Consider the following 16,053-nt stretch of genomic DNA (forward strand, 5'->3'; position numbering starts at 1 on the left):
ACAGTTTTTCAGGAGTTAGGAATCTCTCATAGCACCTCTGCTCCATGATTGGTATATGGAGATTTGACTATCACTCAAGCACCTGTAAAAATAGACAGATAATATGAAAAAACAGGTGTAACTAGAGGATCACTCTTCATATATATATAAACTTGAGGCTGATAATTGTTTTCATGATTGCCCCTATTTTCTTGGCTTTGAACTCCTACCCCATCTAGATAAGATATTTTGCTCTATTCTAGTTCAGTGAACTTAATCAAGACTAGTAATTTTTTAATCTAGTTATTAAAATTTTAGTCACCAACCACATTTCCAAGCCTCTTAGTTTTTAGCCTCCCATCACAATCCCCCAATTCAGCTTTCTTTTCTATGCATAATACTGTGTTGCCTCATGCTTTATACCTCCACAGGGAGGGAGGGCAGAGACATAGTGGCACTGGCCACTTGCAGGCAACAGTATATGGTGGAGACAGGAAGCTGAGAAGCTGATTTGGGGTCACTCTGTGGCTGGCTTGGCCTATGGGTGACTGCTCCTGTTAGGTTTCTGACCCTGGGATTTCATAGCTGTCCTCATGTGGCAGCACATTAACAGGTCTTTTAATCCCCAGTCTTTAAAGAATGAAAGAGAAAGAAACTTGGATGTATGCACACATCATGAGATAAATTAATATATTGCTTCTATGAAGCAAGAACAGAATGCTATAAAAAAGAAACATTCAGGCATTTAAAAAAAAGCTTCTGAAATTAAACACCAGAGCAGCGGAGAAAAATATCACTGGAAAACTTTGAAGGTAAAATTGAGAAAACCTCGCAGAACTTAAGTAAAAAGTCAAAGATACAAAATAAGAGCAATGAATTAACAAAATTGGAGGACCAGTATTCCAAAAGTTGCAAATATAAATGATTGGAAGTCTAGAAAGACAGAATAGAAGAAGTAGAGGGAGGAAATAGTCAATGAAATAATTCAAGAAAATTACCAGGACCTGAAAAACAAATTTTTTTAAGTTAAGAGGGTGCCCTTAGTGCCCAGCACAACGTATAAAAATAAATCAACAATAAGGTACATCATTGTGAAATTATAAAACATCAACATCAACAGGATCTTTAGAGTCCCAGAGAAGAAAGAGGAGGTCCCTTACAAAGGATTTGTAATCAGAATTGTTCAGCTTATTCAAGAGCAACACTGGGAGCTCACAGATAATTGAAGAATATCTTCAAAATGCTGAAGAAATTTATTTTCTATCTTAAAATTCTATACCCAGTCAGGCAGTCTATTATGTGAGAAGATGGAACAAAAACATTTTCAGACATTCAAGGTCTCAGAAAATTTACCTCCCATAAACCTTTTTTTCAGGGCATTATTGAAGGAGGTACCTCACCTAATGTTAAGAGTAAGCCACTTGCTAAAGGAATTCGAGGACCCAGGCAATAGAAGATCCACTGCACACACCCATGCACACGCACACAGACACACACACAGAATCTCTAGCATGATGGTTAAGGAAGATCTCAGAATGATTGACAAGCACCAAGGATGAAAGGAAGCAAGGACCTATGGAACAGGTTCAAAAAATTGTGGCCAAGGACAGTACAGGACTTCATACCCATAGCGGCTCTTCCCTACGTGAAACGCACGGGGAAGCCAACAGAACCAGCACTTTTATTAATGACATCCAGAGCAATGATGTTATATGGCAGAAATACAATGATGAGACAATAAAGTCTATGCATCCGTATTATGTGTGTGTGTGTGTGCACGTGTGTGTGTGTGTAGTGAGAGTCTGGAATGATATACAAGAAAAAAAGCAAAAAGTGACATTTGTTTCCTTTGGAGAAAGGAATTTGATGCTGACAGAAAAGAGATGTGAGGAGGACCTAATTTTCATTATATGCAATTTTGTTTATGTCTAAGATTTACTATGTGTACATATTGAGAGGTGACAGCATGCTGGCAGCCCTTGCAGCCCTCGCTTGCTCTCGGTGCCTCCTCAGCCTAGGCGCCCACTCTGGCCGCGCTTGAGGAGCCCTCCAGCCCGCCACTGCACCGTGGGAGCCCTCTGGGCTGGCCGAGGCCAGAGCCGGCTCCCTCAGCCTGCGGGGAGGTGTGGAGGGAGACGCACGAGTGGGAACCGGGGCTGCGCAGGGCGCTTGCCGGCCAGCTAGAGTTCCGGGTGGGCGTGGGCTTGGCGGCCCTGCACTCAGAGCGGCTAGCCAGCCCCACCAGCCCAGGGCAGTAAGGGGCTTAGCACCCGGGCCAGCAGCTGTGGAGGGTGCGCCGGGTCCCCCAGCAGTGCCGGCCCGCCAGCACTGTGCTCGATTTCTTGCTGGGCCTTAGCTGCCTCCCCACGGGGCAGGGCTCGGGACCTGCAGCCCGCCATGCCTGAGCCTCTCCTCCACCCGCCCGTGGGCTCCTGCGCGGCCTGAGCCTCCGTGACGAGCGCCACCCCCTGCTCCACGGCACCTGGTCCCATCGACCTCCCAAGGGCTGAGGAGTGCCAGCGCATGCCGCATGACTGGCAGAGTTCCACTTGCAGCCGGCGGGGGATCCACTGGGTGAAGCCAGCTGGGGTCCTGAGTCTAGTGGGGACTTGGAGAACCTTTATGTCTAGCTAAGGGATTGAAAATACACCAATCAGCACTCTGTATCTAGCCCAAGGTTTGTAAACACACCAATCAGCACCCTGTGTCTAGCTCAGGGTTTGTGGACGCGCCAATTGGGGCTCTGTATCTAGCTAATCTGGTGGGGACTTGGAGAATCTTTATGTCTAGCTAAGAGATTGTGAATACACCAATCAGCACTCTGTATCTAGTTCATGGTTTGTAAATGCACCAAGCAGCACTCAGTGTCTAGCTCAGGGTTTGTAAATACACCAATCAGCACTCTGTATCCAGCTAATCTAGTGAAGACGTGCAGAACTTTTGTGTCTAGCTCAGGGATTGTAAATGCACCAATCAGCACCCTGTCAAAACAGACCAATCAGCTCTCTGTAAAACAGACCAATCGGCTCTCTGTAAAATGGACCAATCAGCAGGATGTGGGGGGTGGGGGCGTGGGGGGGTGGGGGTGCGGGGTGGGGGGCGTGGGGGGGTGGGGGTGCGGGGTGGGGGGCGTGGGGGGGTGGGGGTGCGGGGTGGGGGGCGTGGGGGGGTGGGGGTGCGGGGTGGGGGGCGTGGGGGGCGTGGGGGCGTGGGGAGGCGTAGGGGGTGGGGGGCGTGGGGGGGTGGGGGGCGTGGGGGGTGGGGGCCAGATAAGACAATAAAAGCAGGCTGCAGGAGCCAGCAGTGGCAAACCGCTCAGCTTCCCGGCTGTGTTCTTTGGCTGTTTGCTGTAAATCTTGCTACTGCTCACTCTCCGGGTCGACACTTCCTTTATGAGCTGTAACACTCACCGTGAATGTCTGCAGCTTCACTCTTGAAGCCATGGAGACCACGAACCCACCGGGAGGAAGGAACAACTCCAGACGCGCCGCCTTAAGAGCTGTAACACTCACCGTGAAAGTCTGCAGCTTCACTCCTGAGCCAAGGAGGCCACGAACCCACCAGAGGAAAGAAACTCTGAACACATCCGACCATCAGAAGGAACAAATTCCGGAGTGCTGCCTTTAAGAACTGTAACACTCAGCGCGAGCGTGCGCAGCTTCATTCTTCAAGTCAGTGAGACCAAGAACCCACCAATTCCGGACACAATATTACCTATTCATAAAAGTTATAGCATAAAATGCATTCACTTAAAATTACAAATATACATACTTTTGATCTAACAATTTAACCTCTGACAGTTACACCTTAGCTATCTGACAGGTACACCTTTGCATGTGCAAAGTGATGTATGCAAAATGATATTCATTACAGCATTGACTGAGAGAGCAAAAGACTAGAAATGACCTAAATATCTATCAAATAAGTCTGGTGAAATAAGCTATGTACCCCTGCACAATGGAATATGTTGTAGCCATATAAGAAATAATGAAGAATTTCATTAAGTAGTGATAAGGAATGATCTCTAAGATATATGGCTAAGCAGAAAAGAGATGGTAGTAAAAACGGATGTATGGTACAGTATGCCAAAATGTTTGCATAAGAAAGGGGAATACTGGATATATTCGGACTTTATATAAGTGCATACAATGGCTCTGGGGAGAAAAAACAAACACACACACAAAAAACATTGGTTGCTTATGGTTTCTGCTTTTTCTTCATAGCATTGTCATTATGTTAAATTATTTCACACACTTGATTTGTTTGCATGCTTGTTTTCTGTTTCCTCCATTAGAATGTAGGCACCAAGGGGGCAGTCTAATCTGATACATTTACATAGGTATCCCCCTACACCTTGGACAAGTGTGTGGCACATAATAGATGCTCAATAAATGGTTGTTGAATATTGTTTGACAGAAAAAAAGAAGCCTTTTCTCTGACCATGATGTGGCCTTTTAGGGGATGACAGCATTGTGATCACAAACCTTCAAAGGATCTTCTGTCTTCAAGGCAAAATGTTTTTAAAAAGCCAAAAAGTAGTCATAAGAAACTGCTAACAGAATAACGAGGAATGTAAAATGTCAGCCTTCACCTATTAATAATTGTTACAGCATATTACGTCTCTGACTGAATCTTCTACAAACAAGCAATTAAGGTAATCTTCATCACAGGAGGTAGTTTGAAGAAGTCAAAGCCACAACGTATTTCAAACAGCTGGGGAACAGCAGAAATACTGGAGGAAAAAGCCAACATCCTGTGAGCTGGTGTTATTGTAGAATTTAAAAATAACTGTCGAGATGGAACACAATCATTTATGAGGCACCAAATTAGATTCTTGGGTTGCTACAGTTGTTCAGAGGACAGAACGGAGATTTCTAGATGTTACCTTGGCAATGAAGTAAAGCAATTGCTTGTGGACGTTGTTAGCTTGTGAAGGTGGTCAAGATTCAAATTCGCAGGTCATCATAGAGGGGAAAATAAAACTTCCAAAGTGTTTCTAATTTGTCCTATTCTTGAATATATATTTAAAATGAGGAGATGTGTATTTTCACTAAGTTCTTCAAAACGGGACTTCAAACCTGTCCTACTCTTCAAGCTCTTTTGAGTGTAAGGCTAATGCACACACATCCATACCCACTCAGGCACTAAGAAGACTACTCCTTGCCTCTGGCTTAGCCCTGATTCTGGCTGTGCCACTTTTATTCCCTTATTTGGTGTTGTGTGATGTTTCGCTGGGCAGGTTTAATGGCCTTCACAGAGTATCCATCTGATCTATCCACTCAGTGATTTTTATCGTTGTAAGTAACCTTTGCCCATTCTACCTACCTCGAGAAAAGATACATTGACTTGAAACTAACATGGTCTTGTGATTTCTAGCAGGCACCAGGCCCCATTTCACCAATTTTTTATTAGCCCAAGTGTAGCAGATCCTGTCAGTGTCTGGCCCATTTCCCCCGGCCATACCCTCCACAATTTTAAAGTTTAAAGCAAACACCTGCAAAAGACTCAAGCGTCTTTTGCTCTGACTGAGAGCCCACTCAGCCTGGGACATCACAGGACAGAACTGCACAGAGTTAATACCCCAGGAAGCAGCCCCTAACATGACTGATGGATGGATACCCTGCTTCCTCACCCCTGGTTGAGATAACCCTGAGGTGCGTTCTACTGATTTCCTAAGCTCCCCAGTGGCTCACAGGAGTAACTGGCTCCGTAACTCAGCCTTACTTTGTTACCGTCCTTTATAGGTGCTCTGACTCCCCTTCTGGAGTTTCCTGGGATTAACTTTCAAATAATCTGCTTGCAACTGAGTCCTTGTCTTGGTATCTGCTTTTGAGAGAACCTGTGCTAAGACAAAACACTAGAAAATTAACAAAATATACCAATATTTCCAAATAAATAAAGCAATTTGTTCAGATCATGTTTTCTGATATTATACTTGTGTAACAATGGTCTTTGAATAGCACCCTTCTGAAATTCAGTAATACTGTTTTCTTAAAGAAGAATGTTCCCCCTTCTTAATGGGGCTTCAAACAATACTAAATATTGTAGTTTGTCTAGAAGGGAATATTGAAATGTTTGAAAGACGACAGGAACACAAGCACAAGTGACTTGCTGGGTAAGCCAGAATAAGACTGGAAGCTGAGGGTCTCCATTTAAACACAAAACACCTGTTCACATCTTCAGAGAATGCCCAGAACACTTGGCCCATGTAATTAAATAAAAGCTGTGATCCTTGCCGCAACAGATGTTATTGTCTAGGAGATAGAAATATAATACTCAAATACTCATACTGCAATTGATTTAAAATGGCTATGTACTCCCCATAGCAATAGCTAAAATAATAGTCAAGATTGTATATTTTAGTCACTTTATTATATTACTTTACAATAAGATATGGAGAGTTTGTAAAACTATGTCCTGATTTGTAATCATTATATACTTAATTTCAAACTATATTCAGATGGTGGCAATGATGACAAGAAAAGTAACATTAGTACTAACATTCATTATAGCATCTCATAATTCAACAAGTACCTTCTCTAGCAAGCAACCTCTGTGTGTAATCAATATGTTACACAAATTTAACATCTGTCCCCTGAAATTTATTCATTGTCACTTGGCAGCATGTGCTCACAACCCAATCAGAATACAATGCCATGGCAATGCCAATGGTTAGCCTCATGGGATAACTTATTGCAACTTTACTAGAAATTATTTATCAAATCTATGAGTGATAAGAAATTGGATGAGAGAGCAAATACAAGGAAAGAGGGAAAGAGCTTTCTTAGCTATTACAATTGTCTTATTTTGGTCATTACTAACTGAACAATTGGCATTGATAATGTGTAACAAAGCAAACTTAATTTGTTTTTTTCACCACTTCTAAACTTACTCCATTTACCCATTCTTTTTCTTTCTTTTTTTTTTTTTTTTTGAGAGACAGAGTTTCACTGTATAGCCCAGGCTAGAATGCCATGGCACCATCATAGCTCACTGCAGCCTTGAACTCCTGGGCTCAAACAATCCTCCTGCCTCAGCCTCCTGAATAGCTAAGAATACAGGCTCATGCCACAATGCCCAGCTTTTTTATATATTCTAGAGAGAAGGTCTCACTATGTTGCCCAGGCTAGTCTTGAACTTCTGGCCTTAAGCAATCCTCCTGCCTCAACCTCTCAAGGTGCTGGGATTATAGGCATGAGCCACCATGCCCAGGGTAGCCATTGACTCATTCTTTACTGACACTGTATGACATATTGGACCTGTCCTATAGCATTTCAGGGGTCACTCTTAGAAAAGAATCAAGTAATTCCTTCACTACAGCATTAAAATGTCCAAGGCACTCTAGTGATCTCACAACTCCCAGTTCACTCCAGGTTGATCATCAAAACTTTGAACTTATCCAGTCAAAGCTTCTGCCTTCCCTGACCTGGTGCAGCTATATCCAGACTCAAAGGTCAATAATGAGAGCAGTGGAGTAGGTTGGCTTCATGACCATTTCCTATCTCCACTCCCACTCACTAGCTGTGGTGCTGGAGTTTCTCGGCTCTCCGGTAATGGAGCAGGTAGAATGAGAAGGGAGATGAGATGTGAAGAGTTCTGTCCTGACTGGCACTTGGTCACTTGCCACTGGTACTCTCTGAGAACGATGGATGTCCACAGTGAATTCTCTTTTGTGGGGTGCCTTTGTGGGTTCCTCAGGGATCCTCTGCTGGGGGATTCTACCTACAGGTCCCTCAACTGGAAAATGCCTTTTCCACAGCTGATCACTTACGACTCCTCCCCTACTGCTGTGGGATTCTGGCATCAGTCCCTCAGCCCACTCTCCAGAATTTTTCTTGCACAAAGTACTTTTTAAGACAACCCAGGCCAGTTTCATTTTGCAGGGTCCACACCTGGGCAGTGGAAAACATGGACCTTTGCCCTGGCTCAGTGAATCTGTGGCTCTCTCTAGACCTGGCTTTGCTACCTCTGATTCATCTGCACATGCCCTCCTGCCTTAAACTTTTCCTGACAAAACTCCAACACCAGTCCTTATGCTTCCCAAACTCCATGGGACACAAGACAACTCTCTAAATTGTCACCTTAACGCTCTTCTCACATAGTTGGAAATGAGAGAGAGAAATGCTCCTCTCCCCTTGGGGGCAGTAGGTAAATGCGAGAGAACTTCAACACTGTGCCCCTCCTTGGCTCTTGCAGAACCTCATGCTGGGTGAAAGGCTAGTTCTGGCCACACTTTTATAACCTTCTGATATAGTCAGCAATCTGCATGTGCACTCTAATCCTTCTGTCTAGGATGTTTGGGCCTTTGATGCCTCCTCTATTATACATAGCTTTTGTAGACTCAGCCAAAACTGAGAGAGGAAAGGTCTCCGTTTAAATATTATACAATAGGCCAGGCGCAGCGGCTCACACCTGTAATCCCAGCACTTTGGGAGGCCGAGGCAGGCGGATCACCTGAGGCCAGGAGTTCGAGATCAGTCTGGCCAACATGGTGAAACCCTGTCTCTACTAAAAATACAAAAATTACCCAGCCGTGGTGGCGCATGCCTGTAGTCCCAGCTACTTGGGAGACTGTGGCAGGAGAATGGCTTGAACCCAGGAGGAGGTTGCAGTGAGCTGAGACCACACCATTGCACTCCAGCCTGGGCAACAAAGCGAGACTCTGTCTCAAAAAATAAATAAATAAATAAATAAATAAATAAATAAATAAATAAATAAATGTTGTACAATAGTATGAAATGTAATAATAGTATAATGGGAGGGAGAAAATTTTATTTACTAGAAACCTTTGAAAGAAGGATGCTGTAGAGTTGTCCCTCAGTATCCGTGGGGGAATGGTTCCTGGACTTCCACCCACCCCTGGAGGATACCAGTATTTTCAGATTCAGGCATAAGGAACAGATGCTAGGGTCCCTGATATAAAATGGAGTAGTATTTGCATATAACCTATGCACATCCTCCCACATACTTTAAATCATGTCTAGATTACTTATGATACCTACTATGATGTAAATGCTATCTAGATAGTTGTTATACTGTATTGTTTAGGGACTAATTATAAGAACAAATGTCTGTACATGTTCAGTACAGATGTAACCATCTCCTTTGTTGAAAAATATTTTCAATTTTCAGTTGGTTGAGTCCATAGATGCGGAACTCACAAATATAGAAGGCTCACTGTATTTGCTTGAAAAAAATTCCATGAGAGAGAAATTGAGCTTCCCACTGCCACCAATGGACTGATTGTGGGTAGAATCTCTCTGTGTGGAAAAGAGGAATAATTGATTTTAATTGTGCTAGAAACAGAGAAAGATGCAATAAAGTCGATGAAATGGGGAAGACCATATATACCCTCCTCATTGTTAACCAAAAATATTCATTAATGTTCCCACAGTGGTAAAATGCACCATTTGAGTGGATTCCTCACATGGTGCATGCTTCAAGGAAGAGTTTGGCCCAGGAAAAGTGTGGTAAGAACATGGGAGTGGAAGAAAAGCAGTCCTAAGAAAGCAGAGCACTCACAGGGAGTTATCAGGACCGTCACCGGCCATGGAATTAGAGCTCTACCAAAGTTAACCAGAATGCAGGTGGTGGAGTGTCCACCCATCCACCTTTGTATAGTGAGAAAATTAAGGTAGCATGTTTGTTCCTGTACACCAACCTTCTACATTCTCAGTGGTAGGAATTCATGGTCAATACCTTCTCAATCTCTGGTTCTGCCATTTAAGTTGATCTTGTAAAGTTTCTTGACATTCCTGAACTCCAGTTTATCATCTATACAATGATGTTAATAAATAGTTCACAAAATTATGCTGAGGCAGTTAACACTTGTGAAAGTACCTGGGCTATGTTTGGGTCCTTCACACGTGCTAGGTACTTTTCCTCCTTCCTTGTGGTCCTGACTTCCTTCCTGCCTTCCTTCCTTCCTCCCCACCACAAGTAAAAAAATTAGGTGCTTGAATTGAAAATAAAGTCAATTAGACTCAATAATATATGGCTTCCCAAAATGGTAATGCAAACTTAGATTATTTTTATAGAGGCAGAAAGTCAGGAATAATGGAGATGATGACCCCACTAATACATTGAACAAAAATGAGCTCTGAGTACATTTATAAATGTGTACAAACAATTTCAAGTGTGTAGAGATGAGGGTAAATGAGGATGCTTAAGGGCTTTGAAAGCATTTTATTTGAGGCGCTATTTTAAAAACTAGGAATGTTACTCATGAAGAAGAGAAAACTCTGTGGAGATACAAGAGTACTATTTGCTGTCTGAATATGGGAGAAGAATTAGGCTTCTTCAGCAAAGCTGATGTTGTACCTCAAAGAGCACTAAATGTAGGTCAAGAAAATTCCAGCTGGACTCTTCCTTTGGCCAGCTGGGGGATCTTAAGCAAGTCATTTTACTTTTATGGATCTAATTTATCTCATCTGCAAAATGAGGAGGTAAACAACATCAGTGTTTTTTAAGTTTCTAAAATTACTCATAGCAAAAATAAAGTTGGCCTTGAAACCCAACACACACACACACACACACACACACACACACACACACACACACACAATTTTGTTTTCTATATATATAAACAAAATTTTACAAAGCAAAATGCTTCCTTGCTACAAGTTATGCATTCTAATACCCTTTTTTATCTCGTTTTGGTAAAATGTGGGTTGTACCCTACTAAATGGATTTTTATATTCCACTAATGGTTCTGCAATTTGGAAAACATCAGAAGATGACGTCTAGAAAGTCCTTTTCAGTTCTGACTTTTGACAATTCTGGGGACAATAACTGATGGTCAACAGTTTCTAGGAAACCTATTTCACCTCAACGTAGAGAAGATTAGGGATGGTCAGAAATGGCCAAAGAAATAATGAGCTTCATATCAGGTGGTGTGCTACCATTTTTACAGGCATGCAAGTTGTGGGATGAGGCTTGGCTTTTGAGATGGCTCAGAGATAGGAAATAGGCTCCATCTAGGCCAGGCTGCAGCTCCACGCTCTTTTCCCCTTTCCGTCTTCACTTACCCTCTGCATTAGTTTCCTGTGGCTGTTGTCACAAATTCCCACAAACTTGGCGGCTTTAAACAACGGAAATTTATTTTCTTACATTTATAGAGATCACAAGTCTGAAAGCAGTACTGTTTGGCTGAAATGCAGGTATTGATAGGGCTGCACTCCCTCCAGAGGCTCCAGGGAGGAATCCATCCCTGTCTCTTCCCACTTCTGGGAGCTGCCTGCATTCTTTGGCTTGTGGCCCCACAACCAACTCTCTGCCTCCATAGACACGTTGCCTTCTTCTCTGCTTTCCTCTGATAAAGATCTAGGTGATTGCATTTAGAGTCCACTTGAATAATCCAAGATAATCTCCTCATCTCAAAACCCTTAAATTAATCACATCTATAAAGTCCCTCTGTCCCATATACCAGTGGTCCCCAACCCTTTTGGCACCAGGGACTGGTTTCATGGAAGACAATGCAAAAAATTATCTTTCACTAAAGTCTCCCCAGAGGATGGGGACTGTTCCACCTCAGATCATCAGACGTTAGTTAGATTCTCATAAGGAGCATGCAACCTAGATCCCTGGCATATGCGGTTCACAATAGGGCTCTGGCTCCTATGAGAATCTAATGCTGTCACTGATCTGACAGAAGGCGGAGCTCAGATGGAAATGCATGCTCACTCACCTGCCACTCATCTCTACAGTGGGGAACATTAGATTTTCCAGTCCTATCAACTCTGCCTGATGTATACATGTCAACCAAAGAGAGAAATCAAAAGAGAGAGAGAAAGCTTTAAGGGGTGAGATGAAGAGGCAGTGGGGATGGTGTGAACATCACAGGTCAGAGACACAGCCAGGCAGGGAAGGAAGTGTGGCCTGGAGCCCTGAAGGCTTAAGAGGGCTTCCTGAGAGCACAACCCTCCCTCCATGTATCCCAGGAAGAAATAAAGTGATCCACCATAAGTAGGCGGATGGTCAGTTCGCCAGAATGGAAATTTGGGTGACCAGCCCAAGGACAGGCACTAAACGAAGCATTTACAGAGACCAGACTTAGGGAGGCACTGGACCCAGGGCACTGCACAGATTCTCCTTGCACCAATCCTGTGAGGTAGTTGGATTTTCTCCATTTGAAAAGTGGTGCAACTGGGGAATCACAGAGTTGAAGTACCTGCCTAAGGTGAGAAAGGTAGGAAGTTGAAGATCTGGAACTGGATCCAGACTGACCCCTGCACTCCAAAACCAGCACCATGGACATGCTCACACCACCTCTCCAGGCACGAGGAAGCCATTAGGGTTCTAATGACCAAAGGAATAAAGTTAGGCAGCTAGCCTTACCCTCCCAGGGTCTTCCCTCTTCCTCTCACTATATATATATATATATATATATATATATATATATATATATATATATATATATATATATACATATACACACACATATATATGTGTGTGTGTGTGTGTGTATACACACATATATATAGTTTTTGTTTGTTTGTTTTTGAGACAGAGTTTCACTCTTGTCGCCAAGGCTGGAGTGCAATGGCGCGATCTTGACTCACTGCAACCTCTGCCTCCTGGGTTCAAGCGATTCTCCTGCCTCAGCTTCCTGAGTAGCTGCAAGTACAGGTGCTCGCCACCGCGCCTAGCTAATTTTTGTATTTTTAGTAGAAGCGAGGTTTTACCACATTGGCCAGGACTGTCTTGAACTCCTGACCTCAGGTTCTCGCCACCACGCCTAGCTAATTTTTGTATTTTTAGTAGAAGCGAGGTTTTACCACATTAGCCAGGACTGTCTTGAACTCCTGACCTCAGGTGATCCACCCGCCTCAGCCTCCCAAAGTGCTGGGATTACAGGCATGAGCCACCGCGCCAGGCCCCAGCACGATTATTTTTATCGAAAGTGTAAGGATGCAAGAAATAAGTAACTTTAGAATTTTAGGCCAGGCCAAGCAAGGTGGCTCACATCTGTGATCCCAAAGCTTTGAGAGGGTGAGATGGAAGGATTGCTTGAAGCTAGGAGTTTGAGACCAGCCTGGGTGACATAGTGAGACCCCATCTCTGAAAAAAATTTTTAAAATTAACTTGGCATGGTGGCATGTGCCTGTAGCCCCAGCTACTTGGGAGGCTGAGGTCGGAGATAGCTTTAGCCCAGGAGTTTGAGATTTCAGAGAGCTATGATCATGCCACTGCACTCCAGCAAGACCCTGTCTCAAAATTTTTTAAAAAAAAGAATTTTAAGCAAGAAAAATTGGAAATACCTAGGAGCCAAAACCTTTATGAAACCTCATAATGTTTCCAAAAATAGATGGAATTACTCCTGAGTTCCACTAAAACTTGTTAGTCAGGGTTTTGACAAAGTAATAAACGTGATGTATCAATTATTTTGTTAACAAAGGGAAGAGAAAAGAATTAGGAATTGGAAGACTTCGATCCCATGGAAAGTAAAGTATAAAAAATGTTATTGTGAGCCTAGCGGCTTCCTTCATAAACATAAAAAATGACATATAATCCCTATGGAATGTAATTTTTAAAAACTCAATGTCCACCTCCTTGCTTATTCGTCCTCAAAGAAACAGTGATGCCTGTTAAAGAGGGAAGATAGACGCCACTTCGTCTCATGCAAGCAGGTCAGAAGGAGGCCCTGGACAGTATGAAAGTTGGCAAGGTTCTTTTCATTTTGTTTTGTTTTAAGTAAGGCAAGCAAGGGAGATGGCATGGAAGTTTGAGGGAGGTATGTTCTAACGCTGTTCCTGATTGTGACGACTGTGTTGGCTCAACAATGACTAAATCAGAAACTCAAAGCTGGAAATGGGCATCACAGGCTTCTGGAAAGATAAAAAGTCACAAGATGTGTAGAATCCACATTGCTGCCTGTGTCAGCAACAGATTGCCCTCATAAAAGGTCTTGTCTGTTCCAGGGTACACTATGGTGTTTCAACCGTGGAGAACAGAGAGCTGTGTACTGAACCTGATTCTTAAATTTTGTGGTTGTAAAAGGTCTGGGTCACTGATGTAGAAGCTTTCAAGAGCACCCGCGGTAAGAATTCCTAATCCCTTGCCCCCCAAATAACCCCATTCTCCCAAGTGAAATTCCATTGTTAGAGTTCCATCGTTTCAGCAGGGAGGCAATTCTACGAGGAGATCACATCAATTATACCTCAGAAGTTCCAGATCATTTCTCTGAGGACAGACTTTGAAAGAAGGAGAGACAGGATCTCTGAGGAGGGAAACTGGCACAAAGAGAAAAACCCTGCACACAGGGAGAAGACGATTTACGCACCTCCAGTCAGCCCCATGGCCAGCATGGCCCCATGACATTGCTCTGATCCCCCAAATTTATTTTCAATAAAATCATCCATCAGGATGTGACTAGGTCGCGCTCCAAGCCTTAAGAAAGAAAAGCCAGACACGATTTCCAGACTCTAGCATGACTTCTATAGTAGCAAGCATGTATGGTTCGAATACTGACAGTTTACCTGTCCAAGAGCTTGGCTGGAAGCCTTGTATTTTTATGACAAATAATGCCTTTGGTTGGTGCATGAAACGAATAGTGAATGTGTTTGTTGTATCGTTTGTGTGGGAAGCCACGTCTCAGTTTAGCACATGCCTATTCATATTCAATCAAATATCCGAGGGGAACCCCATTCTGAAGAAAGATGCACATCCATTCTGTAGGCATCTTTTATCTGTGTCTGAAAACTGAGCTCTCTGAGAAGAATTTTTCACATGTTCTTAATAATACCATTTTTTCTTTACAGAATACACTATGCAGCAGGAAAACGGAAATGAATTGTCATAGAGTGAATTGGGGATGTTTGTATTCAGTCATCACTTGGGGAATTTGTTCTCCATTGTCAAACACCAAATACTAAATGCCTGTGGAAATAATAGGCAAGTTTTATTTCCATGCTTTTCAACTTTCTGCCCCTGGGAGGTACCATGTGTCATCTGGCCGCCAGTCACTCAATGACCGGAGACTTCCATGTGCTGTGTGAGACAGGGGAGTGTCTAAACGCTGAATGTTCCTTGGACAAGCTGAGGGGTAAAACGGGGTCTGACATCTGACCACCCCCCAAGGGTTTTCTTTCTGTGGACTTTCCCTGCTTTTGTAGCATGCTCATGCTCATTTTATGTCAGAAATTTTTCTCAAGAAGTGACTTGAGCTTTATTACTCACAGGAAGGGTTAGATGAGGGGAAGGAGTTTAGAGGGCCAGGGAGTTCCACTGTGCAAGTCTCTGAGGGAGGCTAGGCCTGCCTGTCTCCCAAAACCAGTCCTCGAAAAGGCCTGGGTTGAATTGGTGTGGAGAATGCCGTAGGGTTCTAATTTTGTCCAAGTGTCACAGTGTCGAAAAATAGATCAGACTATAGCGTCAGGAGCAGTGCCAGACCCAAGTGTAGAGTTTTTTTTCTTTTTTTTTTTCTCTGATTTCTCTCAAGAAGAAAGCAGTGTCATGCTGTTGTCTGGATCCTTCTTGTTGACCTGGGTCACTAGGAGTTAGGAGGGCCGGCTTTTTGCTTTTATTTTCTCTGTTTTTCTTGTTTTAAAAGGCAAATAAAGTCTTAAATGTAATGAGTTAAAAGCACAGGACGAGGCAGGGCACAGCAGGAACTGGGGCCCACCCAAACAGGGTAACTGAGAACAGCATAATGATTATACATTTATTATACAAAGGAGTGGGCAGGGTGAAGGGGGCATGAGAAGGGCGGTGCAGCCTCCCTGGAGAGGAGCCCTTTCCACTCCTAGACCTGCTGGGGCCCAGCTTCTCAGAGAGTGGTCCTGAACCAGCAGCATCAGCATCCCTGGGAACCTGTCAAAGATTTAGGCACAAACGCAGTCACTAGTGGGTTACACACATTTTAGCATTTGTCATGTTAAACAATTTTTAAGCAAACTTAATTTTCAAGAGTGAACGAATGGCTAAATTACATTTAATAGCATATTGGCAGCCTGTTTAAGAGAGCAGCGTTTTCAAAGAAAAATTTAAGTAAAATCTCTTCTCCATTTAAAAAATTCTCTCTCTCTCTACACACACACACACACATACAGACATAGATTAGATAGAGGATAGATA

The sequence above is a fragment of the Gorilla gorilla genome, chromosome 13 (assembly GCF_029281585.2).
Source record: "Gorilla gorilla gorilla isolate KB3781 chromosome 13, NHGRI_mGorGor1-v2.1_pri, whole genome shotgun sequence".
NCBI classification, from domain to species: Eukaryota; Metazoa; Chordata; class Mammalia; order Primates; family Hominidae; genus Gorilla; species Gorilla gorilla.